The sequence below is a fragment of the Bos grunniens genome, chromosome 28, assembly GCF_055505025.1.
Source record: "Bos grunniens cultivar Pamir isolate PY7600 chromosome 28, Bosgru_T2T1.0, whole genome shotgun sequence".
Classification (NCBI taxonomy): domain Eukaryota; kingdom Metazoa; phylum Chordata; class Mammalia; order Artiodactyla; family Bovidae; genus Bos; species Bos grunniens.
The window spans coordinates 32,459,247-32,475,676 of NC_141192.1; positions in this window are offsets into that span (position 1 = coordinate 32,459,247).

Below are 16,430 nucleotides of genomic sequence, written 5' to 3' on the forward strand. Positions count from 1 at the left end.
GTGTCTGCACTGCTTCACTGTAGAGCGGGTACCGGCTCTCCTGTCCCAAGCCCGTGGGACACACTTCTTGTTTCACCTGTGGGTGTGGTTAGCAGACATGAGTAACCCTCCTTGTGTGGGAGCATGCTCAATCACTTCAGTTGTTTCCGATTCTTTGCGGCCCTATGGACTGTAGCCTGCCAGGCTTCTCTGTCCGTGGAATTTTCCAGGCAAGAATACTGACGTGTGTTGCCATCCCCTCCTCCAGGGGATTCTCCCCACCCAAGGATCGAACCTGCGTCTCTTGTTTGGCAGGCGGATTCTTTACTGCTGAGTCACCGGGGAAGCCCAATTCTCCTTAAATTCTACTAACTTTTTACAAGTTACAAAATGATAACACTCTAATTTATCATTTAGCCTTTATTTATAAGCTGAAATATTTTTATAAAGGGAGTATCTAGTTATACTAAACGTTTAGTTATATTACACTTCGTGTAGGTAACTTGGACTTAATGCTGTATTTTTTTGCCTTCATATACTATATTCATATATTCAAAATAATGTGTTAGTTACCTAGCATCTTTCAAAATGTTTTATTTTTAGTGAACTCATAGAATTAAATATCCTTGATGTATTTTAATTCATTGCAGGAAAATCTGATTCATGTTAATGAAAATCTTTCTTCTTTGACCCTGGGGATTTTTGAATGGTCGTCTGTCTCCAGTCATTTATTTGTTTTTAATATGACAATATGTTACAGACACCTTTTACCATTTCCAGCCCTGGAATCAGCCATTTCTCCAGGAGCTTAGTTTTCTTTTCATAGAAAATGATATTGAGTGGTGATAATCTGGGGCCAGAGGTTGGTCCTTGTTTGGGGACTTTGTCAGTGGACAGAGTTAGAACATATATCTACATTTAAAAAAAAAAGATAACATCATCATGGGTTTATAATCACACTTAAAAAAGCTTTTAAAAAGTAATTTTATTTATTTATTGGCTGCCCTGGGTCTTTGTTGCTGGTTGGGCTTTTCTCTAGTTCCAGTGAGCAGGGACTGCTTCCGTTGCAGTGGCTTTTCTTGATTTGGAGCACAGGTTCTAGGGCGCTCAGGCTTCAATAATCTCGGCACGTGGGCTCAGTAGTTGCGATTCCGGGGCTCTAGAGCACAGGCTCCAGAGAAGGCGATGGCACCCCACTTCAGTACTCTTGCCTAGAAAATTCCATGGACGGAGGAGCCTGGTAGGCTGCAGTCCATGGGGTCTTGAAAAGTCGGACACGACTGAGCGACTTCACTTTCACTTTTCACTTTTCACTTTCATGCATTGGAGAAGGAAATGGCAACCCACTCCAGTGTTCTTGCCTGGAGAATCCCAGGGACGCAGGGGAGCCTGGTGGGCTGCCGTCTATGTGGTCGCACAGAGTCGGACACGACTGAAGTGACTTAGCAGCACCAGCAGCAGCAGAGCACAGGCTCAACGGTTCTGGTGTACAGACTTAGTTGCTCTGTGGCATGTGGAGTCTTCCTGGTCGGGGATTCTTTACCATCTGAGCCACCAGGGAAGCCCATGAGAAGACAGTAGGGGTAGGTTAAGGCTTACTGTCCTTAACTGTTCTATAGCAGTTCAGGGAAAACACTGTAAAGATGAAAGTGTAGCTCACTTATTTTCTGACATTTGAAGATGCCTTTGCATACTAAAAAGCCATCCTTGTGGCATTTTTCTCCCCACAGAGCACCAAGTATGGATCAGTGTCTCACTATGAACCGTGGAGGGTTACAACCCAGGGACCAGCGCATTTACAATGCCGCCTCCATGTGAGCAGCATGTCATTATTCCGGCAAGCTGTCGACGTTGTTGAGCACCTCAGGCAGGCTGAGAAGGACTGTTACTTTTCATCACTGTATTAGCTGGTGATTGGAATAACTAAAACAATCCAATAGGTGTGGTTTATTCTCTGAACAACCCAGTCTTCAAAGGGCTGGCAGCTGTGAAACTGAAATAGAATCTCTTGGTCTGTTTTCTGGGTAAGGAAGCTAAGAACGTATGATAAAAATTTCATTGTCGTTATAGATTTTTTTCAATTTTTTATGCATATATGTGTATGTGAATGCTTCCGGTGTTTAATGGTCAGTAATTGCTTTGGGCAAAAGTTTATGCGAGCTCCTTGTGAACTTTCAAGTAGTTCTCTTTGAGTTCCTCAGTTGTCTTTAGGCTGTCTGCAGGTAAACAGCATAGAGAATAGCGATAGAATGTAGAGCTTTTTGCTGTCTGTAGTCATTTAACAGTATCTGTTGGTCTCAAAAAATCCTCTCTCAATTTCTTTTTTCACAATGGCTTACTTTTAGGATGTGTATGTGTATACATTAGGAGTGTAGAAAATAGAGAGTTACAAACAGTATACTGGAAGTATCTTCATTGCAAGACCCATACATTCTGGGGTTCTTAGCAGTAAGTTGAACACGATGACAGAACACCAAATCTCTCTGTCTCTAGTATAACATAGTGGCGATAACGCGCATGCTTTGAGTTGGAGAAACATAGGTTCGCACTTTTCAGGCTTGCTGCTCCTTGGGTATGTGGCTTTGGGAGAGTTCCTTGAACTCCTCTGCCTCGGTTTCCAATGTCTTTCTTCAGTCAAATAAAGATCCTAACGCCCATTTCAGAATGATTGTGAGAATTTAATGTGGTAATGTACTTAGTGCTTATTATAGGACTTGGCACACTTAAGGAGTTAATAAATAGCAAATGATATATCGATTATTTTTTGTAATATTAAGCAACTTTGGAAGTAGCATTCTGTTAGAGATCAGTGGGCTGTTTGGAGTCAGTGTTGTTCTGAAGTCAGTGTTGTAGGGATTTGGTTACAGAGAAGAGTTATAAGCAAAACAATATTTTGAAGATTTAAGTACGTTTTCTGTGCAAGTTCAGTTCAGTTCAGTTTAGTCACTCAGTCGTCTTCAACTCTTTGAGACCCCAATGGACTGCAGCATGCCAGGCCTCCCTGTCCATCACCAACTCCCGGAGTTTACGCAGACTCTTGTCCATTGAGTTGGTGATGCCATCCAACCATCTCAGCCTCTGTCGTCCCCTTCTCCTCCCACCTTCAATCTCTCCCAGCATCAGGGTCTTTTCCAATGAGTCAGTGCTTTGCATCAGGTGGCCAAAATATTGCAGTTTCAGCATCAGTCCTTCCAAAGAATATTCAGGACTGATTTCCTTTAGGATTGCCTGGTTGGATCTCCTTGCAGTCCAAGGGACTCTCAAGGGTCTTCTCCAACACCACAGTTCAAAAGCATCAATTCTTTGGCACTCAGCTTTCTTTTTAGTCCAACTCTCACATCCATACATGACTACTGGAAAAACCATAGCCATGACTAGATGGACCTTTGTTGGCAAAGTAATGTCTCTGCTTTTTAGCATGCTGTCTAGGTTGGTCATAACTTTTCTTCCAAGGAACAAGTGTCTTTTATTTATTTTTTTTAATTTTTTTTTCTAATTTTATTTTTAAACTTTACATAATTGTATTAGTTTTGCCAAATATCAAAATGAATCCGCCACAGGTATACATGTGTTCCCCATCCTGAACCCTCCTCCCTCCTCCCTCCCCATACCATTTCATGGCTGCAGTCACCATCTGTAGTAATTTTAGTGAAAGTGAAGTCGCTCAGTCGTGTCCGACTCTTTGCGACCCCATTGACTGTAGCCTACCAGGCTCCTCTGTCCGTGGGATTTTCCAGGCAATAGTCCTGGAGTGGATTGCCATTTCCTTCTCCAGGGGAACTTCCCAACCCAGGGATTGAACCCGGGTATCCTGCATTGTAGATAGACGCTTTACTGTCTGAGCCACCAAAGTCTGTCACTGTTTCCATTGTTTTTGCATCTATTTGCCATGAATAGATGGCATATAGATGACCAGATGCCATGATCTTTGTTTTCTGAATGCTGACTTTTAAGCCAGCTTTTCACTCTCCTCTTTCACCTTTATCAAGAGGCTGTTTAGTTCTTCTTCACTTTCTGCCTAAAGGGTGTCATCTGCATATCTGAGGTTATTGATATTTCTCCTGGCAGTCTTCATTCCAGCTTGTGCTTCATCCAGCCCAGTGTTTCTCATGATGTACTCTGCATATAAGTTAAATAAGCAGGGTGACAATATACAGCCTTGACATACTTCTTTCCTAATTTGGAACCAGTCTGTTGTTCCATGTCCAGTTCTAATTGTTGCTTCCTGACCTGCATACAGATTTTTCAAGAGGCAGGTCAGGTGGTCTGGTATTCCCATCTCTTTCAGAATTTTCCACAGTTTGTTGTGATCCACACAGTCAAAGGCTTTGGCATAGTCTATAAAGCAAAAGTAGATGTTTTTCTGGAACTCTCTTGCTTTTTCGATGATCCAACGGATGTTGGCAATTTGATCTCTGGTTCCTCTGCCTTTTCTAAAACCAGCTTGAATATCTGGAAGCTCATGGTTCATGTACTGTTGAAGCCTGGCTTGGAGAATTTTGAGCATTATTTTATCAGAGTGTGAGATGAGTGCAATTGTGTGGTAGTTTGAGCATTTTTTTTGGCATTGCCTTTCTTTGGGATTGGAATGAAAACTGACCTTTTCCAGTCCTGTGGCCATTGCTGAGTTTTCCAAATTTGCTGGCATACTGAGTGCAGCACTTTCACAGCATCATCTTTTAGGATTTGAAATAGCTCAGCTGGAATTCCATCACCTCCACTAGTGTTGTTCATAGTGATGCTTCCTAAGGCCTACTTGCCTTTGCACTCCAGGATATCTGGCTCTAGGTGAGTGATCACACCATCGTGATTATCTGGGTCGTGAAGATCTTTTTTGTGTAGTTCTTCTGTGTATTCTTGCCACCTCTTCTTAATATCCTCTGCTTCTGTTAGGTCCATACCATTTCTGTCCTTTATTGAGCCCATCTTTGCATGAAATGTTCCCTTGGTATCTCTAATTTTCTTGAAGAGATCTCTAGTCTTTCCTATTCTATTGTTTTCCTTTATTTCTTTGCACTGACCACTGAGGAAGGCTTTCTTATCTCTCCTTGCTATTCTTTGGAACCCTGCATTTAAATGGGTATATCTTTCCTTTTCTTCTTTGCCTTTCGCAGGAGACCTGGATTCGATCATTAGGTCGGAAAGATCCCCTGGAGAAGAAAATGGCAACCCACTCCAGTGTTCTTGCCTGGAGAATCCCAGGGAAAGAGGAGCCTGGTGAACTGTCGTCTATGGGGTCGCAGAGAATCGGACACGACTGAAGCGACTTAGCAGCAGCAGCAGCCAGGTATTTCTTGACTTCCTACTTTTACATTCCAGTCCCCTATAATGAAAAAGACATCTTTTTTGGGTGTTAGTTCTAGAAGGTCTTGTAGGTCTTCATAGAACCATTCAACTTTAGCTTCTTCAGCATTACTGGTTGGGGCATAGACTTGGATTACTGTGATATTGAATGGTTTGCCTTGGAAATGAACAGAGATCATTCTGTTGTTTTTCCAATTGCATCCAAGTACTGCATTTCAACTATAACTCTTTTGTTGACCATGATGGCTACTCCATTTCTTCTAAGGGATTCTTGCCCACAGTAGTGGATATAATGGTCATCTGAGTTAAATTCACCCATTCCATCCATTTTAGTTCACAGATTCCTAAAATGTTGATGTTCACTCTTGCCATCTCCTGTTTGACCACTTTCAATTTGCCTTGATTCATGGATCTAACATTCCAGGTTCCTACGCAATATTGCTCTTTACAACATCGGACTTTACTTCCATCACCAGTCACATCCACAACTGAGTGTTGTTTTTGCTTTGGCTCAGTCTCTTCATTCTTTCTGGAGTTATTTCTCCACTGATCTTCAGTAGCATATTAGACTTCTACCAACCTGGAGAGGTCATCTTTAAGTGTTTGCTTTTCTGTGCAAAGCCTTGTGCTAAAGTTACAGACAAGTGTAACCTATGAACTCTAAGAAAGTAAAATCGGAACTTGATTGGTTCAGACAATTAGTGCTTCTGCTATCTGGAGAAAGACAAGACCATGGCTGGGATGTTAAAGTGATGCCTTGTTAAAGAGGTCAAAAGGCATTTTGAGTTTGTTGAAAGAGACTCAACAAGAGTCTGAAAGACAGAATATGAATGGTCCTTTAGGCCATGGTGAGAAGTGGTTTAGCAGGAACAGTGCTGTGCTCAGTCTGCGTGCTCAGTGTGTGACTCTCTGTGACTTCATGGACTGTAGCCCACCAGGCTCCTCTGTCTATGGAATTTTCCAGGCAAGAATACTGGAGTGGGTGTGTTGCCATTTCTTACTCCAGGAGATCTTCCCCACTCAGGGATCAAACCCATGTCTCTTGGATAGCCTGCACTGGCAGGCAGATTCTTTACCGCTGGTGCCACCTGGGAAGTCCTGAGAACCATGGCTGGGGGCAGCAAATCCTTAAGGTCCCTACAGCTGTTTTTGTGTCCACCTTTACTTATCATGACTTAGCTACTTAGCATGCACACAGGCTGGGCCACTCTCACCTTCTGAGATGGTTCATACTCTGTGAAGTGTGTTTCTCTCTAAATAAATACACTTCTTACAAAAACGAAACTGCCTGAAGGTTGGATGAGGTAATATTTATACTCTTTGAAACCCCATGGACTGTAACCCTCCAGGCTCCTCTGTCCATGGGATTTTCCAGCCTAGAATACTGGAGTGGGTTGCCATTTTCTCCAGGGCATCTTCCCGACCCAGGAATCAAGCCTGCATCTACTGTGTCTCCTGCATTGGCAGGCAGTTTCTTTAATGCTAAGCCACCTGGGGAGCTCTTAAAATAAATGTGTATGTCAGAATTTTCAGGTTGCTTGTCAGAATGCTGATTCTCGTGATTCTGTCTTGGTAGAACTTGGTTGAGGCACAGGAATGTTTGTTTTTAACAAACATCCAGGGGTCATTCTATGATCTGTACATTGAAAAATACCATCTTGAATTCATGGCATGAGGTCTCTAATGTTGGATTTTCAAGTGTGAGTCCTCCAGTGTAGTAAAAAAATTAAAGGGAACATTAGAATTTGTCTGGCCGGTCGAAATAAAATAGCATACACAACTACCTCTTCCTTCAGCTAAAATATATTGGCCTAGGGCTTCCCTTGTGGCTCAGCTGGTAAAGAATCTGCCTGCAAGGCCAGAGACCTGGGTTCTATTCCTGGTTTGGGAAGACCCCCTGGAGAAGGGAAAGGTTATCCACCCCAGTATTCTGGCCTGGAGAATTCCATGGACTGTATAGTCCACGGGGTCACAAAGAGTCGGACACAACTGAGCGACTTTCACCTCACTTGAGTGGTATTTTTAAAACTCTTTTCATAGACTAAATATTGTAAAGTGAATTTCAGCCTCCCCTTCTGAATCATTTTTTGCATCCCAGTTTCTATTTTCCAGGCTAATTGATCCATGCTAATTGAGGCATGGAAAAGGAGTGGGTGATACAGCAAGTTTTCCTGTATTATTGTATTCTGTACATGTCCAGAGAAGAAAGAACACAATTTAATACAAATCTTTCATTTGCTATTTTAAAAAACTAATGTTTGTTGTTTTTTTTGAAATGTTGAAAATCCAGCATTAGAGACCTCATACCATGAATTCAAAACTAATGTTTTGCTGTTAATTGTTTTTTTCCTCCTTCCTGGTAACATGTAATTTTAAATATCCATTTACTCCTTCTTAACTAAGGCTGAATTATATTGAAACCACTGTAGTAGTACTTGTGACCTCAGTTTGAATACAAACTATATTCATTAGCATCATGGCAATTAAAAGGAATATCAAATGAGTTTGTAATAGCTATGCACTTAAAATGTTATTGTTTTAAGAGCCTTACTACCATTCAAGAGTTCATTTGGGGCTCTATAAAGAGTTGATTTTGTATGTATATGGACCTCATTTTTACTTTGATAAATGTTTGGTTATACCATACCATTAGGTAATGTAGAATTACTCATTCATGCCTTCTCAGAAATTTTACTAGGATGGTATCTACAATATATGACCTGCATCATTCTCTCTTCTTTTTATTACTACAAAATTCTTTTTATTTATTTATGGTCATGCCGGGTCTTAGTTTTTGCACGGGGAGTTTCTCTAACTGCAGTGAGTGAGGGCTGCTCCTCTATGTGGTCGGGTTCCTCATAGTGGTGGCTTCCTTTGTTGCAGAGCACAGACTCTGGGCACGTGCTCGGGCTTCAGCAGTTGCAGCGCTCGCGCTCAGTAGCTGTGGCTTTAGGTCTCTAGGAGGCACACTCAGTATTTGTGGAGCAGGGGCCTACTTGCTCCGCAGCCTGTGGAATCTTCCGGATAAGGATCGAACTTGTATTCCCTGCACTGGCAGGTGGATTCTGATCCACTGTGCCACCAGGGAAGTCCACAACATTCTTAAAAAAATAAATTCTAAACTAATGCTTTTGGGGACTTCCCTGGCGGTCCACTGGTTAAGACTCCACTTTTCCACTGCAGGGGGCATGGGTTTGATCTCTAATTGGATTCTACATCACACGTGGAGGAGCCAAATAGAAATAAATAAAATAAAGTAATGCTTTTGCCATTCTTTATGGTCATATATATTCTTGCAATGTAACTATTATTTCAATTGTCCTTAACTTTATAAAAGACATAGAAACAAGGCAAAGTTATTTGATTTCATACCAATTTGAAAATAAACAAATTAATTTTACCCAAACAGAAAAAAACATTAATAGTTATCCCAGACCACAAGGATATCAACATGTTTTATATTTATATCCTTGATAATGCAAATAAACTGATATTTGAAGCTAGGGAAAGGCAGAAATCTTTACACAACGAAATCTACTTCTGAAATAAATACCTTAATAACTTGAATTTGATGAATTAGACACCAGGAGAAAGTTTCGCTTAGATCCCACTTAAGTCAACTCTTAGTTGACAATCCTAATGCTTTTAGATGGAAAAAATATTCCTGTATATTTGGAAAAGACTTATTAGCCTTTTAATAATGCTTATATGTTTCTAAGAGAAATTTTCATCATGTATTTATTTTACAAAATGTTCTGCTCTCTAAGAATTTTCTATTGAACTATTTATTCCCTACCATGTAAGTATTTATTTAAATATAGAGGTATAAAGATGATGTTTTCTACTTTTCCAACTATATTTAGTATAATTTTCATTGGTTCCCAGTGTATCATTTCTTTTAATTTCTCAATGTAGTCTTATTCTCATAAGTCATTGTTTTATTGTTTCTTTTGTTTAAAGTAGCAATATAAATTATCCATCGTTTGGGGTAGTTTGCTATTAGATCTTGTACCTATTATAAAGGAGTTAAGTTCACAAATTTGCCTGTAAAGTAAGCTGTGTAAAATTCAGTATAACCTTGATGATACTAAACTGTGATTTAATGGCAGCCAAAAGACAAGAAAGTTGCTCAGATGTGTCCAACTCTTTGTGACCCCATGGACTATACAGTCCATGGAATTCTCTAGACCAGAATACTGGAGTGGGTAGCCTTTCCCTTCTCCAGGGGATCTTCCCAACCCCGGGATCGAACCCAGGTCTCCCCCATTGCAGGCGGATTCTTTACCAGCTGAGCCACAAGAAAGGGGAAGATAGACCCTTTGAATGCAGAGTTCCAAAGAATAGCAAGGAGAGATTAGAAAGTCTTCCTCAGTGATCAGTGCAAAGAAATAGAGGAAAACAATAGAATGGGAAAGACTAGAGATCTCTTCCAGAAAATTAGAGATACCAAGGGAACATTTCATGCAAAGATGGGCTCAATAAAGGACAGAAATGGTATGGACCTAACAGAGGTAGAAGATACTAAGAAGAGGTGGCAAGAATACACAGAAGAACTATACAAAAAAGATCTTCACAACCCAGATAACCATGATGGTGTGATCACTCACCTAGAGCCAGATATCCTGGAGTGTGAAGTCAAGCAGGCCTTAGGAAGCATCACTATGAACAACACTAGTGGAGGTGATGGAATTCCAGCTGAGCTATTTCAAATCCTAAAAGATGATGCTGTGAAAGTGCTGCACTCAATATGCCAGCAAATTTGGAAAACTCAGCAATGGCCACAGAACTAGAAAAGGTCAGTTTTCATTCCAATCCCAAGGAAAGGCAATGCCAAAGAATGCTCAAACTACTGCACAATTTCACTCATCTCACACACTAGCAAAGTAATGCTAAAATTTTCCAAGCCAGGCTTCAACAGTACATGAACTGTGAACTTCCAGATGTTTAAGGTGGATTTAGAAAAGGCAGAGGAACCAGAGATCAAATTGCCAACATCCATTGGATCATTGAAAAAGCAAGCGAGTTCCAGAAAAACATCTACTTCTGCCTTATTGACTATGCCAAAGCCTTTGACAGTGTGGATCACAACAAACTGTGGAAAATTCTTAAAGAGATGAGAATACTATACCACCTTACCTGCCTCCTGAGACATCTGTATTCAGACAAGAAGCAACAGTTAGAACTGGACATGGAACAACAGACTAGTTCCAAATTGGGAAAGGAGTACATCAATGCTGTACATTGTCACCCTGCTTATTTAACTTATATGCAGAATACATCATACGAAATGCCAGGCTGTATGAAGCACAAGCTGGGATCAAGATTGCTGGGAGAAATATCAATAACCCCAGATATGCAGTTGACAGAGCAGAAAGTGAAGAACTAAAGAGCCTCTTGATGAAGGTGAAAGAGGAGAGTGAAAAAGCTGATTTAAAACTCAACCTTCAAAAAACGAAGATCATGGCATCTGGTCCCATCACTTCATGGCAAATAGATGGGAAACAATGGAAACAGTGACAGACTTTATTTTCTTGGGCTCCAAAATCACTGCAGATGGTGGCTGCAGCCATGAAATTAAAAAGATGCTTGATCCTTGGAAGAAAAGCTATGACCAACCTAGACAGCCTCCTAAAAAGCAGAGACATTACTTTGCCCCAAAGCCATGGTTTCTCCAGTGGTCATGTATGGATGTGAGAGTTGGACTATGAAGAAAGCTGAGTGCTGAAGAATTGATGCTTTTGAACTGTGGTGTTGGAGAAGACTCTTAAGAGTCTCTTGGACTTCAAGGAGATCAAACCAGCCAAAGGGAATCAACCCTGAATATTCTTTGGAAGGACTAATGCTAAAGCTGAAACTCCAGTACTTTGGCCACCTGATGTGAAGAACTGACTCATTGGGAAAGACCCTGATGCTGGGAAAGATGGAAGACGGGAGGAGAAGGGGGATGACAGAGGATGAGATGGTTGGATGGCATTACCGACTTGATGGACATGAGTCTGAACAAGTTCTGGGAGTTGGTGATGGACAGGGAAGGCTGGTGTGCTGCAGTCCATGGGGTTGCAAAGAGTCGGACACAACTGAACGACTGAACTGAACTGACTGAAAAGATAGGAAAACGTGATGCTGGCATTTTAACCTATTTTTAGCAAAATTCTACACTTTGGTGAAGCTATCAAGAAAGTGAATTTTCCAAGTTTGTGATATGCATTATAAGAAACTATATTTGACTCTTGAAATAACATCATATAAGACATCACTCAAGTGCAACTAAAGATGGGTATTTTCAGTAAATGAGATCTATGCTGACTAGTCAGTATGTTAATCAAAAGATGAGTCATTTAATAAATTACTTTGTTAAGTACTTATACTGAAATTGGAGAATACAATTAAATGGGAACAAAGAAGGAAGAGGTAAAATTAGAGCATTAAACCTAGTAATTCAACCCAGGCAACTAGCATCTTCATAGAGGACACTGTACAGTACGTCCCCTACATATGAATGAGTTCTGTTCTCAGAGTGTGTTCACAAGTCAACAAAGTTAGCCTTGGTACCCAACTAACACGATCAGCTATATAGTACTGTACTGTAATAGACGTATAATATTTTTCACACAAATAACACATAAAAAACACAAAAATTAAAACCATTTTAAATCTTACAGCCTAGTACCTTGAAAAGTGCAGTAGTACAGTACAGTAGCTGGTGTAAAGGGGCTCGCATTGAGTGAACAGGCAAGAAGAATTACTGACTGGAGGAGGGAGAGGAGGTGGAAGATGGTAGAGCTAAAGGATTATTACCAATAGAAGACAGAGGGCAAGCCGCAATTGCACTCATGCCTGACGTTGATGGAATGCATGTTTGCATCTTTGATGTTCGAAACTTGAAGGCCAGTATATGGGGGACTCACTGTAGTTAGAAGGGACAGAATGACGCAGAAGAGATTGGAGGCTATTTTAGCAGTGTGGATCGGAGTTGGTGGAAGTCTCAGCTGGAATAATAGAGAGAATTGAGCCACAAACGTTTCTTGTTTCTTGTGTATCAGGAATTGTGATGTATGATGTGTAGGCTGAGACGTAAAGGATTCATGTGAGTCAAGTAAGAGGAAAATGGCAGGGGAACTTCTAGGTTTGAGATGTCTGAATGGACAGTATTCTGAGATGCAGGTCAAGAAACACAGGAGTTTGAGGGAAATGGGAGAGGTCAGAGAGGCTGCAGCAGAGAACTTAAGTGTGAGAGAGAGGAGAGCAGACAGATCAGTCCAGACTGTCTGTGTGATGTTAAGGATTTCACTTGAAGGGCAAAGGGAATGGTTCTAAGTAGGGGGATTCTGGCTGTGATGTGGAGAACAGAATCCAGGAAGGGCAGAATGTGTATGAAGAGACCATCTGGCACAATGAGACTGGGTGAGATTGGGAGGTTCAATTGGAATTAACAGGAAAGATTTTTTTTTTTTAAGTTTAGATAGAATAAACAGGATCTGTGATTGCTTCTATGTGGAGCGACTCTGTTGTTATTTAGTTGCTAAGTCATGTCGGACTCTTTGTGATCTCATGGACTGCAGCATGCCAGGCTTCCCTGTCCTTCACTATCTCCTGGAGTTTGCTCAAACTCATGTCGATTGAGTCGATGGTGCTATCCAGCCATCTCATCCTCTGTCATCCCCTTCTCCTCCTGCCATCAGTCTTTCCCAGCATCAGGGTCTTTTCCAATGAGTCAGCTCTTTGCATCAGGTTGCCAGCTTCAGGGTCAGTCTTTCCAATGAATGTTCAGGGTTGATTTCTTTTAGGATTGATTGGTTTGATCTCTTTGCAACTTTGTTGTTGTTCAGTCACCCAGTCATGTCTGACTCTTGGTGATCCCGTGGACTGTAGCACGCCAGGCCTCCCTGTCTGTCCTCATCTCCCAAAGTTTGCCCAAGTTCATGTCCATTGCATTGGTGATGCCATCCAGCCATCTCATCCTCTGATGCCCTCTTCTCCTTCTTCCCTCAATCTTTCCCAGCATCAGGTACTCTTCCAATGAGTTGGCTGTTCTCACAAGAGGACCAAAATGCTGGAGCTTCAGCTTCAGCATGTCTTTCCAGCGAGTATTCAGGGTTGATTTCCCTTAAGATTGACAGGTTTGATCTCCTTGCTGTCCAAGGGACTTTGAGGAGTCTTCTCCAGCACCACAGTTCAAAGGCATCAATTCTTTGGCATTCTGCCTTCTTTACAGTCCATCTCTCACAACCGTATGTGACAATGGGAAGACCATAGCCTTAACCATACAGACTCTTGTCGGCAGAGTTATGTCTCTACTTTTCAACACACTGTTGACTTTAGGAAGGTGAACATCCAATCCTCCCATGTACCTAGAGGTAAGGATAAAATGAATGACTATGAATAGTTGTAAAGCCTTCATAAGGTGACTCAAAGAGGTCATGGGAGGAACAGGAAAAGAAAAGGAAGAAATACTAGTTTGAAAAAAATGATTGAAGGAGAGGATGCTACTAATTAAAGAGACTCAAAAATAACCATCAGAGCAGAATCAAATTAGAAAAGCCTTACAAAGGGGAAGCTAAGGAAAATGAGTCTTGAACAATCCACAAATAACAAATAAACATAATAATGAAAACTGAGCTGTCCGTCAAGTCTTCAGACATCAAAGAAGGAAGCAGCCCCTGGCTTTGGCTCTTTGGAGGCCATTCCTGTCTAGTGGGTGGAGCCATGAAGACTGAATGGGAGGGACTTCCCTGGTTGTCCAGGGGCTAAGGATCCATGCTCCCAAAGCAGGGGGCCTGGGTTCCATCCCTGGCCAGGGAACTAGATCCCGCGTGTCATAACCAAGACCCAGTGCAGCCAAATAAATAAATAGAAGAAGGAATGGGAAAAGGAAACAGAAAGTGAAGTTTTTCAAAAAGTTCCATGTAAAAGGGATGGCTAAATACAGAATTGTTGCTTAATCAGGAGTCAAAGCAAGGAACTGAGATTTTTTTAAAAAATATTTTTAAGGGTGAGGAAATTATGAGTAAGTTTATAAATGTAGGAGTTGGTGGAATTGATGAGGATGAAGACATGAGAAAAGGAACGTTTAAGTCCCCGAAGAGAAAACAGAGTTTTCTGGACAAAGAATTAACACCTGCTTTGAGAAAGGAGCTAAAGGAAAACGTAGAGATTTTCTTTAAATTCTATTGACCAATACTGTCCTTGACATTTTATCTCATTTAATTCTAAAAGTTACAAAAATGGGTTTTATTATCTGCATGTTACAAAAAACAGTGTCAAGAGGTGAATAAACATACTGAAGAAGAAAAGTTGGAAGAAGAAAAGCTGGGATTCAAAGCCTGCTACTGCTGCTGCTAAGTGGCTTCAGTCGTGTCCGACTCTGTGCGACCCCAGAGACGGCAGCCCACCAGGCTCCCCCATTCCTGGGATTCTCCAGGCAAGAACACTGGAGTGGGTTGCCATTTCCTTCTCCAGTGCATTAAAGTGAAAAGTGAAAGTGAAAAGTAAAAGTGAAGTCGCTCAGTCGTGTCCGACTCTTCGCGACCCCATGGACGGCAGCCTACCAGGCTCCTCTGTCCATGGGATTTTCCAGGCAAGAGTACTGGAGTGGGGTGCCATTGCCTTCTCCATCAAAGCCTGGGATCCATACTATTATAAATCTTTCTCTCTGACACACTGAGAAAGTGTGCACAGGTAGAGAGGTCGGCGCCCTGCTTCGCACAGTGAGGGTAGAACTGACCCGAGCAGGAACCGCACCCACCTGGACGATTCAAGCATCATGAAAGAACATATTCCCTCCTGTCATTACTCTTTCTGTCTTTAATTATAAATACTCTTTGTCAAGTGGCCTTTGGTCAAGTCCAATATTTCAAAATAAATACATAGAAAATAAATAAAAATTAACAAAAAAAATCTTAAGGTCAAATTTCTTGAACATAGTCCCGCGCTGTCCCCGGGCGGGGGACGGGGAGGGAGGCAGGAGGAAGGGCTGCGAGTTGCCCTTAGAGCCGACCGCCACAAGAGGGCGCCAGAGCACCATCAGGGCCCGCCCGCAGCTCCCTGCCCAAACCTCCCGGCTCTGAGATTAGGGTGGATGTGGTGTTGGCAGGATCCCAAGAAGGTGCCCAGAGAGGAGGAGCTGGTTATCCGGTACCTCTGAATTTACAGCTCAAATTGCCTCACCTCAAAAACGGGGCAGAAGTCGGCCGTCAGCTTTGCTGGTGGCACTTCCTGCCTAGTGGGCTGACCCTGTGGTTATACAGCCTGACAGGCGGAATGGACTGACTTTTGTTTCTCCAGAGGCAGGGTTCTGGACCCAAAAGTATCTGCTTTCCAGCCTGGTGGGGTGCTGGGAAAGGTTTTAAGCTGCAGCTCTGTGACGGTATCGGCATCTGGAAAACGAAGCTGCTGGTCCTGAACCCGAAGTCTGTATTGGCTGGGTGGGCTGTGCTCATTCCTGTGCCCTTTCTTTTTCTCTAGAGTTCTCTCCAAAGAATTTCTTTTCTTTCTATCTGATTCTTTACTGTTTCCAACCCCCTTCCAGGGGGACCTGACCTAAAGCCAGGTTACCTGAATTGAGGAGGAAATGATTGATTTAAAGCCTGGTGGCATCATGTGAGTCTAAGCTGTGTCTGACTCTTCGCGACCCCATGGACTGCAACATGCCAGGCTTCTCTGTTCTTCACCATCTCCCAGAGCTTGCTCAAACTCCTGTTCATTGAGTCGGTGATGCCATCCAATCACCTCATCCCTCTGTTGTCCCTTCTCCTCCTGCCCTAAACCTTTCCCAGCATCAGGGTCTTTTCCAGTGAGTTGGCTCTTCACATCAAGTTGCCAGATTATTGGAGCTTCAACTTCAGCATCAGTCCTTAGAATGAACATTCAGGGTTGATTTCCTTTAAGATTGACTGGTTTGATCTTGCTGTCCAAGGAAATCTCAAGACTCTTCTCTAGCACCACAGTTCGAAAGCATCAGTTCTTTGGCACTCAGCCTTCTTTATGGTCCAACTCTCTCATCCATACATGACTACTGGAAAAACCATAACTTTGACCATACGGACCTTTGCCAGCAAAGTAACGTCTTTGCTTTTTTTAATTTGCTGTCCAAGTTTTTCATAGCTTTTATTCCATGGAGCAAGAAAGTGTCTTTTAATTTCATCATT